At 37.8% G+C, this 19,869-nt stretch overlaps 1 long non-coding RNA gene across 1 annotated transcript in view; it reads right to left on the bottom strand.

The window, feature by feature from the left end:
* Positions 1 to 5,027: 5,027 nt before the first annotated feature.
* Positions 5,028 to 19,869, bottom strand: part of LOC110136081 (uncharacterized) — a 128,298-nt gene continuing 113,456 nt past the window's right edge. Inside the window, exon 3 of the long non-coding RNA XR_002313522.2 lies at positions 5,028 to 5,341. This is a non-coding gene — a long non-coding RNA (uncharacterized lncRNA). The remainder of the gene's footprint in view (positions 5,342 to 19,869) is intronic.

Raw genomic sequence — 19,869 nt, 5'->3', positions numbered from 1 at the left:
GACTCAGTTCAGCTCAGTTGCTCAGTCGTGTCTGACTGCAACCCTATGGACTGCAGCACGCCAGGCCTCCCTGTCCATCACCAACTCCCAGAGTTTACTCAAACCCATGTCCATCGAGTCGATGATGCCATCCAACCATCTCATCCTCTGTCGTCCCCTTCTCTTCCTGTCCTCAATCATTCCCAGCATCAGGGTCTTTTCCAATGAGTCAGTTCTTCGTATCAGGTAGCCAAAGTATTGGAGTTTCAGCTTCAGCATCAGTCCTTTCAATGAATATTCAACTGATATCCTTTAGGATGGACTGGCTGGATCTCCTAGCTGTCCAAGGGACTCTCAAGAGCTTTCTCCAACACCACAATCCAAAAGCATCAATTCTTTGGTGCTCAGCTTTCTATATATTCCGACTCTCACATCCATGCATAACTACTGGAAAAACCACAACTCTTACTAGATGGACTTTTATCAGCAAAGTAATGTCTCTGCTCTTTTATGCTGTCTAGGTTGGTCATAGCTTTTCTTCTAAGGAGCAAGTGTCTTTTAATTCATGGCTGCAGTCACCATCTGCAGTGATTTTGATGCCCAAGAAAATAAAGTCTAGGTTGGTCATAGCTTTTCTTCTAAGGAGCAAGTGTCTTTTTTAATTTCATGGCTGCAGTCACCATCTGCAGTGATTTTGATGCCCAAGAAAATAACGTCTCTCACTGTTTCCATTGCTTCCCCATCTATTCACCTTGAAGTGATGGTACTGGACCCCATGATCTTAGTTTTCTGAATGTTGAGTTTTAAAAAGATTATGAGATGATAAATCATGAAACATAAATTTTGTTTCCACATGTGTCTCTCATCCTCCAGTTCACCTTCATCATATACTAATGCTTTTAATACTTACAGAGACAATCCATGCACAGGGGCACATACATATATACTTTGAATTATAATTTTTTTTTACTGTCAGTTATCTGGCCCTTGCTTTTCTTTTTCCCCTGCATCAAGTTGCTACTCATAGCTGTAAAACGGACCTTCTTAAAAAAACAGCAACATACTATGCATCCAACTGTATGATTACCCCATAACTTAACCAATCACATACTAACAGACACTTAAATTGTTTCAAATTCAACAAATATGCTGCAATGAGAATTACTGTACCTATTCAGGTACATGTAAAATTATGTTTCTAGTATAAATTCCTAGAGATTTGAGGGATCAAATAACATATAGATTATAATATTTATAGTCACATTTTTCTACATAAATATTATGTCAGTTGACACTTCACTAAACACATTGCTTTCCCTAAGCACTGCAACAAGCAAAGGTGCTATCACCTACTTCTTGGATATTGGCGAATTTTATATATTAAAATGATTTCATATTCAATTTTCTAAACTTGAGTGAGGATATTTTAAGTTAAGGTACAATTTACCAAGAGTAAAACCCACACATTTTTTGTTGTTCAGTCATTAAGTTGTGTCCGAATCTTTGCATCCTCATGGACTGTACATGCCAGGCTCCTCTGTCTTCCACTGTCTCCCAAAGTTTGCTCAAATTTATGTCCATTGAGTCGGTGATGCTAACTAACCATCTCATCTTCTGAGCCCCTTCTCCTTTTGCCGTCAAGTTTTCCCAGCATCAGGTTTTAGGATATGCTGTCCTATGAATTTCCACAAATGTATAAAGTTGTATAATAACCACTTTAGTCAAGATGTAAAACATATCTATCACCCCCAAATTTTTCTTTGTGCCACTTTGTAGTCATTTCTCTCCCCACCTCCAGTCCCTGAGAATCATGGATCTGACTTGGCCCCTTTAATTTTGTCTTTTCCGTAACATCACATAAACTGAGCCACAGAATATGTAGCCTGTTATGTCTGGGGTCTTTCATTTAGCATGATTCTTTACCTATGCTATTACATGGACTTTCAGTCCATGGAGCCGCAAGAGTTGGACATGGCTTATTCTGCTCATGTGCATGTTTGAAAGTGAAAGTGAAATTCACTCAGTCCTGTCCGACTCTTTGTGATCCCATGGACTATACAGTCCATGGAATTCTCCAGGCCAGAATACTGGAGTGGGTAGCCTTTCCCTTCTCCAGGGGATCTTCCCAACCCAGGGATCGAACCCAGGTCTCCCGCATTGCAGGTGGCTTCTTTACCAGCTGAGGCACAGGGGAAGCCCCACCTGCATGTTTGCCCTTACATAAATGTCACTGCATCTGTATCATGCTACTACAACTTCAGAGCCTGAAAATGAGGTAATGCAAATGCTCACTTAGCAGTCCTCTTTCAAAACTGTGCTGGCTATTCTATTTTCTGCAATTTCTCATTTACATTTTAGAATTGAATTGTCAAATTGTAAAATGCATGCTGGACTAATCACTAGGATTGTCTTCATAGATCAATCATGGAGAACTGACATTTAACAATAATGAGGCTTCCAAGCTCATGAACGTACCTACTCTGAGGACAGAAGGTTTTGGCTTCTGCCCCTCCCTGGGCAACAATGGATCTTTGCCTGTATGATGGATCTAAGACAGTTTCCTACTCCTCCACCAAAGGCAAAAAACTTCGCCTCTAACTCCAGAATGAGTGGAGTTTTGTCTGGGCCCTGCGTAGGGCTTGTTAGTCTTAAGAATTCAGTATACATTGTTGCCTTCTGACTTCGTTTATCCTTATTTAGCATAAGACAGGGAAAATTTAAATCAAGAACTTATGGCACTATTTTATCTCAGATTTATCAATGAATAAAATGAATAAATGCTGTCCACAAGCAAATTTTTGAATTACTTATTATTCAGTTAATGCCTTTTAGATTGCCACTTGTACAAACATATTATCTTCAAATAATGATGGCATTAACTTCTTCATTGCAATTTTTATATTTTAATCTATTTTCCTTGTTTGATTGTATTGCTTATTACCTCCAAAGCAATTCTAAATGGTGGTGAAAATGTAAATTGTGTTAGTTGCTTAATATTTATGATTGTTTTCTTATTCTCAGTATGTTCTAATATTTATGATTTATACATTTTTTTCTTTGTTTTCTGAGCTTACAGTTCAGTTAATTAAAAGACCAAATTTTGCATTGTACTGATCCTACCATTTTAATTCTAGCTTATTAATTTCCTTTTGATCTTTGCCGCATCTTTTTATCCTTAGGCCCTCACTAAATTGTTTTCTTCTTAATAACATTTATGTTGAATTCTAAATTTACTTATTTTCATTCTGACAGCTGCTTAAATGGAATTTTCTAGGCCTTTAAAACAGTGGTATTTCCATTTCCATGACTATTTTTACCTTTAGAAATTTTATATCCTCTGTACATTCTAAAACAAAACTTCTGTGTATACTGAAATTCTGTTTATTTGTTTCAAGCAATATTTTTTTCCTAATTTAGAGTTAATTTCAGCTATTTGACTTCAGAAAGAAAGAATATTTTTAATACTATTTCCATGTTTAATTGACATTTTCCTAAATTTTGATCTGTTTTGTGTCTGTTCCTTGAACATTTGGCGGTAAAACTGTTTTCTCCTCTGCCTTCAGAGTATAGAATTCAATATGTCAAAAATGAGCTATGTGTTATTCATCTTTCATATTTTCATTTATGTTTTGCCTATTTGTCATTTATTTAAAGAAGCAAATTAAAGTCTTCTCATATCATTGTTTTGCTGTCTTCTTCAGTTTTAGATTTTCTTTATAATCATATTAATAACACATGATGATTTTCTGTTTCACCACTTACATGAAAAGAAAAAAAGCGGGGAGAAAGGGTTTTTTAATTCTGTTTGTTTTTTAATTTTATTGTTGTTTGTTTATTCATAATCTAGAAGCCTAGCAGTTTGACTGACATATGAAAGGGGCACAGTAAGTGAACAAATAACATGTCATTATTTGGAACACAAATATACATGACAGATACCTCACCATTTGGGTTCATGTAAAGTACTGTTATCACTGTCCCTTTTAAAATTTTGTTCTTAATTCAGTTGAATCCATTATTAAGAATGTGCTATGCTCAATCATTCAGTTGTGTCCAACTCTTTGTGACCCCATGGACTGTAGCCCCTGGGCTCTCTGTCATGGGATCTCCCTGGAAAGAATCCTGGAGTGTGTTGCCATTTCCTTCTCTAGGGGAACTTTCTGACCCAGATCAAACCCCTGTACCCTGCATTGGGAGGTGGATTCTTTACCATTGAACCACCTGGGAAACCTTCTAATAATCTGCATGATTGCAGTAATATATTTTTCTGGGCACAATCTGTTACTATTTTTATGCTTGCAATTGTAAATATTGAAGAAATGTTCAAGAAATATCAGATTACCCTTTAAGAGATAGCATTTTCAATTTGACCCTCATGAAATTAGAGATTATTAGAGTTGGAAGGAACATCAATTCCACCACCTCTCTAGTGAAAGAATTATTTCCACATCATCCTTGACAAATGCCCATATAGCCCCTGATTTAATGCCCCCTCCACCACAAAGAGCTTACCACTTGGGAACAGCCCATTCTTCATGTTTGGGCCTTCCAGTGTTTATCATGTGATTTCATCTATTAAGACAAATTCTGCTCAAGCAATTTCAATTTCTCATCCTAGTTCTTATTCCTATCACATGCTCACATAACTAGCTCAGTTCTTCCTACTCTCTTTACCAATTCTTCACAAGTAATGTGAAGTAATGTGAATAATCTTTATTCCAAACATCATCTTCTATATAGCCTACTTTAAAAATGTTCTCTTTACATATGACATTCAGCAAAGTTCAATGTTGCAAATATATCAGTATTGGTTAAGGAGAATGCAATCTCATTTCCTCATCTGATCTATACTTCAAGTATGTTAGTACAATCTAGAAAAAACTTTGTTGGCTTTTTAGTAGTCAAATTTTAAAAAGTAGTTCTGACCTTTCCAAACATATCAGAAGAAATGAAAGCTATAGGTAAAAGCAAAAGCAATATTAATTCCATTTCTCTTTATCTAACAATTTATGAGAAAGGCAATGATTGCATTAAATAGGATGGATTACTTATCTTTCTGGAAGATGAAGTTCATATAGGACCAGATTGAGAGAAGGTATATGCTCCCAGTTCAGTAGGGTCAGGGAATGGGACAAACTATAATTTAAGTGCATTTTCCAACAGAAAAATTTCAAGCAGAGAAAAGCAAGGTCTAGGAGAGAATATAAATAGGAGAAATTACTAACCCATACATGAGATGTCAGGAAGTATTCCCAGCGGCCACTTAGTAGAGGTGATGTAACACAATTGAAGGCACTGTCAGTGTTCCTGAGACTGTCACTGAGGAAGGCTGAGTCAACATCCCTCTATCGAGTAACAGTACCTAAAGGAAGAAGAGGAAACTCAGAGGGAATGGGTCCCATTCTGTTCTCAAATACCTGAATACACTGAATCTCTGCAATGGGAGCCACTTGGCATCAGCAGAGAACACATTCAGATAAAGATGAAAATTGTCAAAATAAAAGCAAGAAACAGGCACAAAGTGAGTATTGAATACTGAAAAATTCTTATCAGTTACAAGGAGGGTTCAATTAACATGCCAGAACTTGGAGTAAACGTTGATGGTAAGTAAAAGGACCCGAAGAAAGTATCAGGAGAAAACAAAATGTAAGCATTTTGCACTTGGATCTTTAATGTCTGGATGCTTAATCAGTTACCCATATTTTAATCTTTTGAGAATCACTCTAGGTTTTGAGGGATCCTAAGGTTTTTATAGATTTCTCAAGAGGAAGGTCAGGTGGTCTGGTATTTCCATCTCTTTCAGAATTTTCCAGTTTATTGTGATACACACAGTCAAAGGTTTTGGCATAGTCAATAAAGCAGAAATAGATGTTTTTCAGGAACTCTCTTGCTTTTTCGATGATCCAGCAGATATTGACAATTTGATCTCTGGTTCCTCCACCTTTTCTAAAATCAGCTTGAACATCTGGAAGTTCATGGTTCACATATTGCTGAAGCCTGGCTTGAAGAATTTTGAGCATTACTTTACTAGTGTGTGAGATGAGTGCAATCATGCGGTAGTTTGAGCATTCTTTGGCATTGCCTTTCTTTGGGATTGGAATGAAAACTTACCTTTTCCAGGCCTGTGGCCATTGCTGAGTTTTCCAAATTTGCTGGCATATTGAGTGCAGCACTTTCACAGCATCATCTTTTAGGATGTGAAATAGCTCAACTGGAATTCCATCACCTCCACTAGCTTTGTTCTTAGTGGTGCTTTCTAAGGTCCACTTGACTTCACATTCCAGGATGTCTGGCTCTAGGTGAGTGATCACACCATCGTGATTATCTGGGTCATGAAGATCTTTTTTGTACAGATTTTCTGTGTATTCTTGCCACTTCTTAATATCTTCTGCTTCTGTTAGGTCCATACCATTTCTGTCCTTTATCAAGCCCATCTTTGCATGAAATGCTGCCTTGATATCTCTAATTTTCTTGAAGAGATCTCTAGTCTTTCCCATTCTGTTGTTTTCCTCTATTTCTTTGCATTGATAGATATATATGTAGATATATATAGATATGTAGACATATACAGACATATCTATATATGTATATGTATAAGCACATTTCATTGTGAACTCACAGATATCCTCTAAGGGTAGGCAGGAGGCGATTGAAGAAAGCAGCAGCAGGGATATTTAAAATGCATTGATTTTTTTTTCTTTTTTCAGACAGTTAAAAATTTTCAAGGTACACAGTTTAAATATCCCAAGCAGCTCAAGGGCATTGTCTTAGTCTGTATGGGCTACTCTAACAAAATACTGCAGATTACAAAGCTTACAAAGCTGGAGGCTAGGGTCCCAGCAGGGTTGGGTGAAGGCCCTCTTTCTGAGTCGCAGACTTCTCATGCATAAAAGAGCAAGAGAGCTCTCTGGAGCTTCCTTTAGAAGGGCAGTGATGAGGGCTCTGCCGTGATGCAGTAAACACCTCCCAAAAGCCTCACCTCCTTATACCCCCACACTGGTCATTAGGATTTCAACATAGCCACGGACATTCACGCCATAGCAACAGCATAGAAAATTGTACTTGGACTGCTCAAAGTTGTGTGTCTACTATACTACTATCCACCCCTGAAACAGTTGAAACAGCTGAGTGAAATTAGCCATTCAAGTTGTCAGTGCCCAGACCTGCAAGTCCCACATACCATCCACTTTGGTGAATATACTTAGGCCAAGATTACTGACACTCCATGCAGCAAATGCCGTTAGAGAGTATTAAGAAACTGGGCATCATGTGCCTGTCATGAGAGATTCAAATTTATTTCATGAGCTCTCTCCTAGAGTCTCATTTCTCTGAATGTACCTACCTCTTGATTTCTGTCACTGACTTTGCTTTCACATCTTTAAGGAGAAAGAAAAAGAGCATTTTTAGTTTTGCTCATTCATCTCCCCATGACAAAACCTGCAAACCTGCCAGTTCCCTCTTCCAATTTGCTTCTAATGAACTAAATGTTTTGGGATATTTTTCCCTATTTTAGGTAAATATTTTCCTCCATCGTACTTGATAAAAAATGTTCTGTCTTTCCTTTTTCCCCTTGACTTATCTATATCTCCCTATTAGATTATTCTCATCATATAAAGCTATTCTTTTGTTTCTCAAGTTAAATCATTTTATCCTCCCTTGACTTCAAGTTCCTTAGCAGCAAGAGTTCTCCATAAACTTTTGCAGAAAATCACTTACATTTCTCACCTCCACTTGCTGACATCGCATCACTTCTCAAACCACTCCACTTGACTCTCACTCACCACCGCCCACATCCACCAACCACTTTAAAGGATTCGATTCTGCAGAGATCACTAACAACCTTCATTTCTTCGAAGCCAGTATATACTTTCTTAATTTATTTAACAAAGTACCATTGAAACAGGTGATTTTCTGCTTTGTAAACTGCTTTCCTCTTGGGTTCTATGACAGCACATGATTTTAACTTCCCAGCTAATCCTCTGCCTCCTCCTTTACACTCGTTTTTTTCTTTTCTTTTTTCTGGCTAATGTCTGTATGTTAATTTTACCCTAAAATGATGAAATTTCTTGGGATTTGGTTCTGGTCCCACCTTCTCTATATATACTCTCTCTGGAGATAATCTCATTCTCATGACACTAAACCCTGTCAGCTTACTCATGAGTGTCAATTTTTTTCCAATTTCTTCTCTCAGGTATTTACACATCTGTATACTTGAGCTCAACATGCTGAAATCTAAACTCTTGGCGTTTCTTACCCCCAGACTGTTTCCTTCTCGTCTTTGAGCTGCTCAAGTTTAAAAATATTCAGGGACTTCCTTGGTGGTGACGTGGATAAGACCTGCCTGCCAATGCAGGGGTCACAGGTTCGATTCCTGGTCTGGAAGGACTCCACATTCTGCAGAGCAACGAAGCCTATGTCCCACCACTACTGAGCCTCTGCGCCACAACTACTAGGCTCACGGGCTGCAACGACTGAAGCCCGTGCATCTAGAGTCTGTGTTCTACTACAGAAGAAGCCACCAAATCAGGAGCCAATGCACTGTAACAAAGAGCAATCCCCACATGCTGCTATTAGAGAAAGCTTGCTTGCAGTGACGAAGATTCAGCACAGCCAAAAAGCCAAATATAAATAAATATTAATATGCATATAAATACTTTATCCTGTAAAATTATCTTAAATAAAACTAGCAAGACAGAGCAAGGCCAGCTGCTGTAGTGGGCAGTGGTCCCCATGGCCAGTGGGTCTCTCCAGGCCCTGGACACAGGAAAACTTGTCCATATGTGTCCCTCTTATAGCACAGTGGAAAGAACCCTGTCCTGGCCCCTTGCTCCTGTAGGATAGAAGTAATGGTGGAGTTGGCCAGGGGCCATAGGACATACTGGAGAAGGCAATGGCACTCCACTCCAGTATTCTTGCCTGCAGAATCCCAGGGATGGGGGAGCCCAGTGGGCTGCTGTCTAGGGGGTCACACAGAGTTGGACACAACTGAAGTGACTTAGCAGCAGCAGCAGCATAGGACATACAACCTTTCAGCAGAGATGATCTCAAAGCAATCACTGAGCCTGAAATGAAAAAAGATGTTCCCACACAACACAGGCATCACCTTTAATTTCAACCTCTCAGAAAGGCCCCGCCTGGTCATCTTAACAGGTCTCCATGACTAGGATCCATCATTATCCACTTTTACAACATTCTGTAATTTTCAAAAATCTGTATTACCATTTAAAATTTTTACTTGTGATATGCCTCTCTTCTTTCATGTTTAAACATAAACCTCTGATTTACCATGAGAAAAGTGATTGTATTATACTAATTTTTTCCCCTAACACAGTTCATTGCACTTAACAGGCACCCCAAAACATCTTTGCCATTAACTGATTTCTGCCAGAAATATGAACTGGAAACTCAAAATATTAAACAATTTAAGACTAGAATAATCAATCAAATAATAAAGCAAATAAAAAAACCTTCTCAAAGTCCTCACTTATAAAAGTACCCAGACAAGTAGATAATCTATAATGATATACACATTTCTCCCTATTAAAGACATTCCTGAAATTGTTTTCAACCTTAAAATGATGAGGTTTTCAAAAATTTGCAAAATTTTCATTGTCATGGTGTTTATGTCACTTGCTAAATATCATGCAAATTTGGGCTCAAAAAACAGAGACATTAGTTTGCCAACAAAGTTCCACATAATCAAAGCTATGATTTTTCCAGTAGTCATATACAGATGTGAGAGTTGGACCATGAGGAAGGCTGGGTGTTGAAAAACTGATGCTTTTGAACTGTGGTGTTGGAGAAGACTCTTGAGAGTCCCTTGGACTATAAGGACATCCAACAAGTCCATCCTAAAGGAAATCAGTCTTGAATACTCATGGAAGGACTGAAGCTTAAGCTGAAACTCCAACACTTAGGCCACCTGATCCGAAGAGTTGACTCATTGGAAAAGACCCTGATGCTGGGAAAGATTGAAGGCAGGAGGAGAAGGGGACGACAGAGGATGAGATGGTTGGATGACATCACCAACTCAATGAACATGAGTTTGAGCAAGCTCCAGGAGATCGTGAAGGACAAGGAAGCCTGGAATGTTACAGTCCATGGGGTTGCAGAGTCAGACATGACTGAATGACTAAATAAAAACAACAAATACATTTTTATCCTAAACAATAAAAATATTACTTTTAAAAATAATATTTAATTGAATTAACTCATTTAGGATTTTAATAATTTTAGAAAGCTTCAATATAATTACAAAATTTTAGCATCTGATAAAGAAAATTCTCTTTGTCAGTGCTTGGGAGAAGCAGATAGATACTGGAAAATTGATTATGTAATGTTTTGTGTGTGGGAGAAGACTTCATATTAACAATTTAGTATTTATAGTACAAAATACAAGAGTCATTGTTTGAAATTTGGGATAATTTTCTTTTGAAGAGTACTATTCTGGTATTGTGCAAATAAAATTAAAAGTGATTTCCAATTATCTAATTGTGCAGCTCTCCACTTCATGAAGTCCTTGCGTCTAACTGACTCCTAAGTATGCACAGAATATCTCTGACAAACAAAACATATGCAACTGAAATTATCATGAGAGAAAATACTGCTAGAAATATAAGGGAGAGAAATTTGTTGGGAGAGAAAAGTTGTCTTGTTTCATTTGTTTTTCCTCTTTGACCTAGACAGCCGATAAAGATTTATAAATGTAAGGTCCAAAATATCATCTGTCTGTACTATGTGTTTATGATGAAAGTAAAAGAGGAACCTGGAGTGACTTTTTTGATATGATTTATCAATGTTTATACTTCCTCATAATTCTGTAATAAACAATTCTGAAAATTTATTAAGGCCACATGGGATGTTAAAACAACTATTTTAACTACCATTTCTAAAACTAACCACTTCACTGCTCCATATGAATTTACTTAATAGGGTAGATGAATAAAACCCAAGGGTTGGGAGACAGTAGACATCCATTAAGAAGTGTCTGCATGTCTAATATATTCTAAGCACTGATACAGATTGTTTGAATCCAGTAATAAATATGCCATAAAAAAACCCTAGCTTTATGGACCTTAATTGTGGCATCTAACTGGCAAGTAATTAATTATACAACATGATTTCTACTTATGATCATATTTTATATAAAAAGCAAGGTACTATGATCAGGAAAGCCTCTCTGAGGTGGTAACATAGGATCTAAGATCTCAATGACAAGAAGGCTATCCCCAAGACATCTTGATGAATATCAACACAAAGTTCATAGGACGAGAAAAGACTGGGCATTTTCAAGGAGGAGGGAAAACAAAGAGAAAGCCAGTGTGGCTGGAGCATGATGAAGAAGGGGAAATGGGCAGAGGAAGAAATCACAGAGGAAAATGGAAGCTTCTTCACATAGGACTCTGTGAGAAGGCCATAGTGGATTCTGGATTTTACTTTTAGGGTGATGGGGATGCAGGGGTAGTTTTATTTTTTACTTTGAATGGTTGTTTTCTTCACAAAGAACTCTATGTATTTACTGTATATACTCTGAGTTTAGACATATGCAAACACCCACGGTTCCATGTAATCAAGGTAAGACATATGTCTACCACCTCCCAGTTCCTTGTATCCCTTGGTTTCAGGATTTTTGCTTTTTTGCTTGTTTGTTTTTTCAGTTGAAAGAGGGACAAAAATGAGTCTGAATGCCAAGAGGAGAGTGGATTGAGAGGAGAGGGGACATAATCTTGGAAAAAGGAAGTTCACTTAAAGGTTCTTGCAGTAGGAGCGATAAGAGATAGCGATGAAGATGGATAAACGTAGACAGATTGGGGTATATTTTTGAGGCTGGACATTTAGAATTCAATACTATATTAGGTTTCTATCCTGATCAAAAACTTGTGTTTTGCATAAAGTTACAAAAGAGAAAAAAAATGAATTGGTCCCATACCTTTTATGTTTTTTGTTGATTTTTCTAATGTCTTGTATTTTAGCAATTTTATGATATTTACAATTTATTTTTCCACTAAGTATGTCAACACTTTTAGATGAGACACTTCATTGCAATGTGGGGTTATATTTTAATGTAGGAAAATACATGCTATGATGAGGAAAATGCCCTTTTCCCCCTCACTCCTCACACTCTGCTATCTTCTTAACTTGATGTTCTTCAGACTAAGACATATCTGACTAGTGTTAATTACATACTGACACATAGTTTTTAAGTCATTATGGAGCTTCACAAACACTTACTGAATTCTAAGAGATATCCTAGGATGTGTCAAATGAACAAAACCATGAGTATGACTGTTACAAATTAGGAATTGTATGCAAAGAAAACTGAGTGGCAATGAACTCCTTAAAATAATTATGAATTAAGCTAATGAGTGCTCATCTTTAAAGCTGAACCACTTCAGATATGTAGCTTATTAGGAAAGAAAAACCTGCATTTCATTCTGAGAAATCGATGTTAAATTTAGCATTCATTGTACTCACGTCTCACACTTTTGAAGCTCTGAAAAGAGCCCATACTTTCAATGGCAGTCAATTTGCTCTAAAACGTATTTAATACATGTTTTCAGTTTCAATGTGTGTTAAAATCTGTAAGTGCAGTTTTCAAATACAAGAATTACCTACAATCACTATACGTAGACGATGCTTTCTTAAGGCTCTTAGGTACCACCAGGGTTGCCATTCTGGTGATGCACAAATGGTGAGGCAGGAGTGATGGCGCCCCTGCCACTAGGGAGCTGCGCACTTTTGGGCAGTCACTGAACCCGTATAAAACATAAAGAGGTTGAACTAGATAATGCATGAGGTCCATTTTAATTTCGGTTTTAAAATTTTCCACCATTACAATACGCTGGATATGGAAACACTTCCCACAAGTCATAAACGGGCTATTACTGAAGTTGCTCAGTCATGTCCAACTCTTTGCGACCCCAGGAGCTGTAATCTACCAGGCTCCTATGCCCATGGGATCTTCCAGGCAAGAGCACTGGAGTGGGTTGCCATTTCCTTCTCCAGGGGATCTTCCCAACGCAGGGATCGAACCCAGGTCTCCCACATTGTAGGCAGACACTTTACCATCTGAGCCACCAGGAAGTCCGGTAGAGGGACTGTAATAGTTGGATAATATTTAAAGTGAAAGTAAAGTCGCTCAGTTGTGAACAACTCAGTCGTGTCCGACTCTTTGCGACACTAATGACCATGTAGCCCACCAGGCGCCTCCATCCATGGGATTCTCCAGGCAAGAATACTGTTGTGGGTTTCCATTTCCTCCTCCATGGGATCTTCCCAACCCAGGGGTCAAACCTGAGTCTCCCACATTGCAGACAGACTCTTTACCATCTGAGCTACCAGGGAATCCCTTATAATATTTAAAAACAGTACGCAAGTCCTCTTACTCGGTTAATATCGTTTGCTCCGGCCATATCACAAAGATCTCACCTGGGATAGACTCTATTGATACTGAAAGCTGAATCCAACAGGCTATTTAGTTGCCATGCAGTCAAGATCATCAACTAACTTTTAGCCAGAAAAAGAGGTGAAAAATGGGTTTCAAGTTGTGCACCTACACTGGTAGAAGTGTAACTGTGGAGAACAACTCTAATGTTATACCTGTGTTCATCGGGAAAGTGATGTGATGCTGTTTTGGCAATGAGGTAGAGTAGGAGAGGGTAACACAAGTGCCAGTAATCCCATCCTTAAAAAGCTAACCATTTACATTAAAAAAAAAAAAAAAAAACTAACCATTTTTTAATCCCTGACTACCCAGTGAACAATGATGGCAGCCCTGGAACCTTTGCAAAATTGCAAACATAGAGTTTGCCTGAAATATGATCTACCTTATAGCTTGTATTGAAAAAATTCAAATACAGGAATGTGAATTAATAGTGACTGATTGATTGGGCAGCTAATAGGCTGCCCCAAGGCCTAGAAATCAGTCCCCCATTTATTTCTAGTATTACCACTCCATGCTTGAAGCCTTTCCAACTTTGTGGATTACTGCTATATCTCTGGAAATGGGTTAAGGCTGGGTAACTATAATCTTTTGGACAATTCCAACAATCAACAGATTGAAAACTTAAAAGTCCTTAATGAAGAGGTATGAATTATAAATTCTATAAGAGAAGACACAGATATATTATACAAGGAAAAAAATTAAGTAATTTCAGACATTAACCAGTTAGTAGGCAAATGAAATAAAGTAAATCAAAATGTTTATTATTTGTATGGCTCTGAAGAGCAGTAGTAATTTTGTCAGAAATTTGAATTGTGTGTTAGTAACATTTGTGTGCAGAAAGTGAAGAAGAACTAAAGAGCCTCTTGATGAAAGTGAAAGAGGAGAGTGAAAAAGTTGGCTTAAAGCTGAACATTCAGAAAACTAAGATCATGGCATCTGGTCCCATCACTTCATGGCAAATAGATGGGGAAACAGTGGAAACAGTGGCTGACTTTATTTTTCTGGGCTCCAAAATCTCTGCAGATGGTGATTGCAGCCATGAAATTAAAGATGCTTACTCCTTGGAAGGAAAGTTATGACCAACCTAGATAGCATATTAAAAAGCAGAGACATTACTTTGTCAACAAAGGTCCATCTAGTCAAGGCCATGATTTTTCCAGGAGTCATGTATGGATACGAGAGTTTGACTATAAATAAAGCTGACTGCCAAAGAATTGATGTTTTTGAACTGTGGTGTTGGAGAAGACTCTTGAGAGTCCCTTGGACTGCAAGGAGATCCAACCAGTCCATCCTAAAGGAGATCAGTCCTGGGTCATTGGAAGGACTGATGCTGAAGCTGAAACTCCAATACTTTGGCCATCTGATGTGAAGAGCTGACTCAATTGAAAAGACCCTGATGCTGGGAAAGATTGAAGGTGGGAGGAGAAGGAAACAACAGAGGATGAGATGGTTGGATAGCATCACTGACTCAATGGACATGGGTTTGGGTGGACTACAGGAGTCGGTGATGGAAAGAGAGGCCTGGCGTGCTGTGGTTCATGGGGTTGCAAAGAGTTGGACATGACTGAGTGACTGAACTGAACTGAATTGAACATTTGTGTGCAAGATCAAAAGCATAAATGAAAGCCAACTGTGAGTAATCAAGAACCCACTGAGTTTAGTGATCATCACTAACTAAGAAAGTAAACGAGGGGGAAAAATGACTGAATTAGAATATTCCCAAGTCTCCACTCCAAGCACAATGTATATTAAAGTCTCATTAGCTCTACTAGAATCTGAATGTTCAAACCAATGACATTGTATATATGTACTTCAAATTTTCCCAGTGTCACTTGAACTGATCTGGGTATGTGAGTCAAGTAGCTAGACCAGGATATCAGTTGTGTCAGCATCTCTTTTGTGTGGCCAGGCAGGCTGCAGACCCTTGACATGACACTAGCCCCTGCTGTGACTGTCTGCCCTAGATAACGGTTCACAGCATCACAAGCAAATATAAGTTCCTGATGCGACTTCTCCAAGGGCCCTTGTGAGCAACAGTCTCTCATGCATCCCATAGAACTACCATATGATTGAGCAATTCCACTCATGGGTATTTGTCCAAAGAAAGCAAAAACACTAATTCAAAAAGATATGTTTACCATAATGTTCACTGCAGCATATTTTCAATACCTAAGATTTTTCAATAGCTAAGCAACCTACAAAAGTTGAACAAATAAAGAAGATGCATTCACACACACACACACACACACACACACACACACACACAGTGGAGTATTACTCAGCTGTAAAAAAGAATGACATCTTGCCATTTGCAACACTGTAGATAGTCCTGAAGTGTATTATTCTAAGTAAGGTAAGTCAGACAAAAATAAGTATTGTGTAAGACCCTGATGCTGGGAGTGATTGGGAGCAGGAGGAGAAGGGGAAGACAGAGGATGAGATGGCTGGATGGCATCACCAACTCGATGGGCATGAGTTTGGGTAAACTCTGGGAGTTTGTGACGGACAGGGAGGCCTGGCGTGCTGCGATTCATGAGGTCACAAAGAGTCGGACACAACTGAGTGACTGAAGTGAACTGAAGTTTTATTTATATGTGGAATCTGAAAAACAAAACAAATGAATGAATATAACAAAACAGAAACAGACTCAGGTACAGAGAACAAACTAGTGGTTGCCAGAGGGGAGAAAGGGTGTGAAGATGGGCAATACAGATGAAGGTAATTAAGAGGTACTAATTATGAGTTATAAAATAAAGAAGTCATAGGGATGTAATGTAGAGTAACAATATTACAACTTTTTATGGTGCATAAGCTATGAAAGTATCAAATCACTATGTTGTATACCTGAAACTAATATTGTTGGCCTACTGTATTTCAATTAAAAAAGAAAAGAAAAACTGCTACTTAGTGATAATAAACTAGATTGTTTTTCTAATTATGGTCATATTATGAAAGAATCAAAAAAGCTTCATTTTTTTTAAAAATAAATAAATTCAGTAAGATAAGTTTATGGGAGAGAAGAACCAAAAACTGTGAAAGATCCTGGGGACTCCTTCAGGTCCCCTTCAGGTACTTTCCTGGCCCAGTGACTTGCTCCCCACACCAGTACAGAGTGTCCATGATTCATACTGGGATTTCAGCAAAACCACAAATCATTGCATGCCCTGCACTTCCATTACTACCCATAAAAAGTCCAGACAGAGAATATAAAAGCTGCAAATGATGAAAAGTTGGAATAGAGCATGAAAGCAAGTTATTTGTAAAGAAAATCATACTTATATCTATAAGGAAGAAAAAGTAAAATATTTAAGAGACCATTGTTATGGGAGAAGGTGGTGAAGGAGGTCCTGGAATTAATTGTAATAGAAAAGAAAATGCCACCATAGATAGAAAGTCCTAGAAAGAGTTTATTTTAAAAAAAAGAATCAGTAGAATGAATTTTAAGGTATTTTATAATTCCCCCAATTATTTCTGTATGCATAGCATAATTAGCATGTTGCATATAATAGCAATTGGGCTACTTAAGTGACTCGGTGGTAAAGAATCCACCGGCCAATTCAGGAGATGATCCTTGCATCAGGAAGATCTCTGGGAGAGGAAATGGCAACCTAGTCCTGTATTCCTCCTGGAGTAATCCCATGGACATAGGAGCCTGGCAGAAGGGCTACACTCCATGAGATTACAAAGAGTCAGGTATAACTGAGGGATTGAACACACACAATGTAGGTTAATATTTAGAGAATAATTGTAGAGTTGAATTTGGGTGGGTGATCTATTCAAAGATACGGACCAATTACACCAATCCTTTTGTTTGGGAAGTTAAGGGAAAAGTTTAGACTTTTCTATATTTCTCTGAGAAACCAATGGGACAATGTGTGCTTTACTATGATTAATTCCTACTAAAAGTATGTGTGTGTATGCACTCAGTCATGTCCGACTCTTTGCAATCCCATGGATTGCAGCCCGCAAACTCCTGTATCCATTGGATTTTCCACTCAAGAATACTGGAGAGGGTTGCCTTTTCCTCCTCCAAGGGATTTTCCTAACCCAGGGATCAAAGCCGCATCTCTTGAATCTCCTGCATTGACAAGGCAGATTCTTTACCACTGCGCCACCTGTGTAGCTCTCACTAAAAGAAGGATAATATGTTCACTATAAATATGTATTTTGACAAAGATGAGAGCTCATATATATTTTGAAGATCTTTGTGAAAATCATTTAGTATTTTAAAATGTAACATTTCTTATTCTAAATTAACAACAACAACAAAAATAAATCCACAGAGCAACTAAGAAAAATAACTTTTTATTACCATTTCACACTTGTGCTTACCAATAGTTCTCTCCAGCCTGGTAGCTCTCTTATTCACTGGACTTGGTTTATAAAGACCCTTCATTTGTCCAGCAAGTTCATCAAATAATGATGAATTAATATTAGTTATGATAATTCAAATATATATGCATATTAGATATGTATTTGTCATTGTGGTTTGCAAGCTTTTAAAAAATGGGATCTCACATGTTTTAAGCAAGAACAACTAAGAGTATTTTATAGAATTAAAAATTATAAGGACCATGAAAATATATATATTTTAAAAAATGAATTGATTCTTCTTATGAAGGATTCACTTTTTTGATACTTGACAAAAAGAGGTCACTTTTCTGACAAGGAAAATATTCTCTTACACCAGGTAGTTCTAATTTAGCCATAATCACAAGAAGACTTGGAGCTATGGGATGAAAAAGGCAGTCACTCCAAAACATCAGTTAAATTTAATTATTGCTTTAAAGTCTCACAAATGTTTCTGATTATACTTTTAAATTCAGGTGACTATATAAGAGCTCTCTTTCAGACTGGAAAATCTGTGTCCTGAGCTATATGCTTATTTTAACATTGTAGAAGGTAGTATGTAACGTAAAATTTTAGCCACACTGAAAAACAGAAGAATATGAAACAAGAACAGGAATGAAACTATTAACAAGAGTGTGGTAAATATAAGCCTTTTGTCCCTTTATAGGTAGGATTTAATTTTTCCAGTAGTCACATACGGATGTGAGATTGAACTATAAAGAAAGCTGAGCACGGAAGAATTGATGCTTTTGAATTATGGTGTTGGAGAAGACTCTTGAGAGTCCCTTGAACTGCAAGGAGATCCAACCAGTCTATCCTAAAGGAAATCAGTCCTGAATATTCATTGGAAGGACTGATGTTGAAGCTGAAACTCCAATACTTTGGCCACCTGATGTGAAGAGCTGACTCATTTGAAAGGACACTGATGCTGGGAAAGATTGAAGGCAGGAGGAGTAGGGGACGACAGAGGATGAGATGGTTGGATGGCATCACCAACTCAGTGGACATGAATTCGAATAAACGCTGGGAGCTGGTGACGGGCAGGGAGGCCTGGCGTGCTGCAGTCCACGGGGTCACAAAGAGTCGGACATGACTGAGCGACTGAACTGAACTGAACCTTTTGGGGGCATCACAATCACAGACAAAGCAATACTTGGTTTAAATATGATCTCAAAAATTTTTTGTGTGAATGAATAAACAGACACATTGTCTTGGAAAGAAGCCATTAATACTGCTCTGTATTGCTCCTAAAGTGACATCTTTGAGTTTCTTTTAGATAAATTATGATACAGATTGGCTATTACTCAGAGTCACAAGGTCTATTAAATACATTTGCCAACACAGCAGAAAGACGAGGAATGATCTAACTTTGGAAGTAAAAAGAAACTGACTCTTAGTGTGGGTTGCCATAACAAAAATATCAGAGACTGGGTGTCTCAAAGAACAAGCCTCTCTTCCTCAGTTACAGAGGCTGGGAAATTCAAGCCTAAAGGACCAGATGATCTAGCGTCCGGTAAGATCCCACTTTCTGGCTCATGGTTAGCTGCCTTTCAGCTATTTCCTCACATGGCTAGGAGAGTCATCTCTTTGATTTTCTCTTCTTGTACAGGAACTAATGCCATGATGGAGCATTAAAACTAACCACCTTCCACAGCTCCATCTTCAAACACAGTCACACTGGGAGGCTAAAACTTCAACATATGAAATTGGTGGGGTGGTTGGGAGTGGGGTGTGGACACAAATGCACTCCATAATGTTGACCAGTTTTAAGTAGATTGAAATCCTTACCTCCTTAGGACAAAACACTCAATAATTAACCCAAAATAGATTACATTAACCCCTTCTTGGACTAAAGGGTCTAAAATTCTCTAAATTCTTGGCAGTTACACATGAGAAGAACTTTAAATTTTAAATAATCACAACATTAAAAGTTATTTGTAATAAAGTAGATGTATTTAAAAGTTCACTTATTTAGCCCTCTATTAGCTGAGAATGTAACACTGCCCCTAAGTTATATCTTAGATATATCATCACTAGCTACCAAGCACTCCAGTGAAAATATATTTAATTCAATACCTTAATCTTCTTTGAGAATA

This window comes from Odocoileus virginianus, chromosome 3 (genome assembly GCF_023699985.2).
Source record: "Odocoileus virginianus isolate 20LAN1187 ecotype Illinois chromosome 3, Ovbor_1.2, whole genome shotgun sequence".
NCBI lineage: Eukaryota > Metazoa > Chordata > Mammalia > Artiodactyla > Cervidae > Odocoileus > Odocoileus virginianus.
This window is presented reverse-complemented; position numbering and strand designations above follow the sequence as displayed.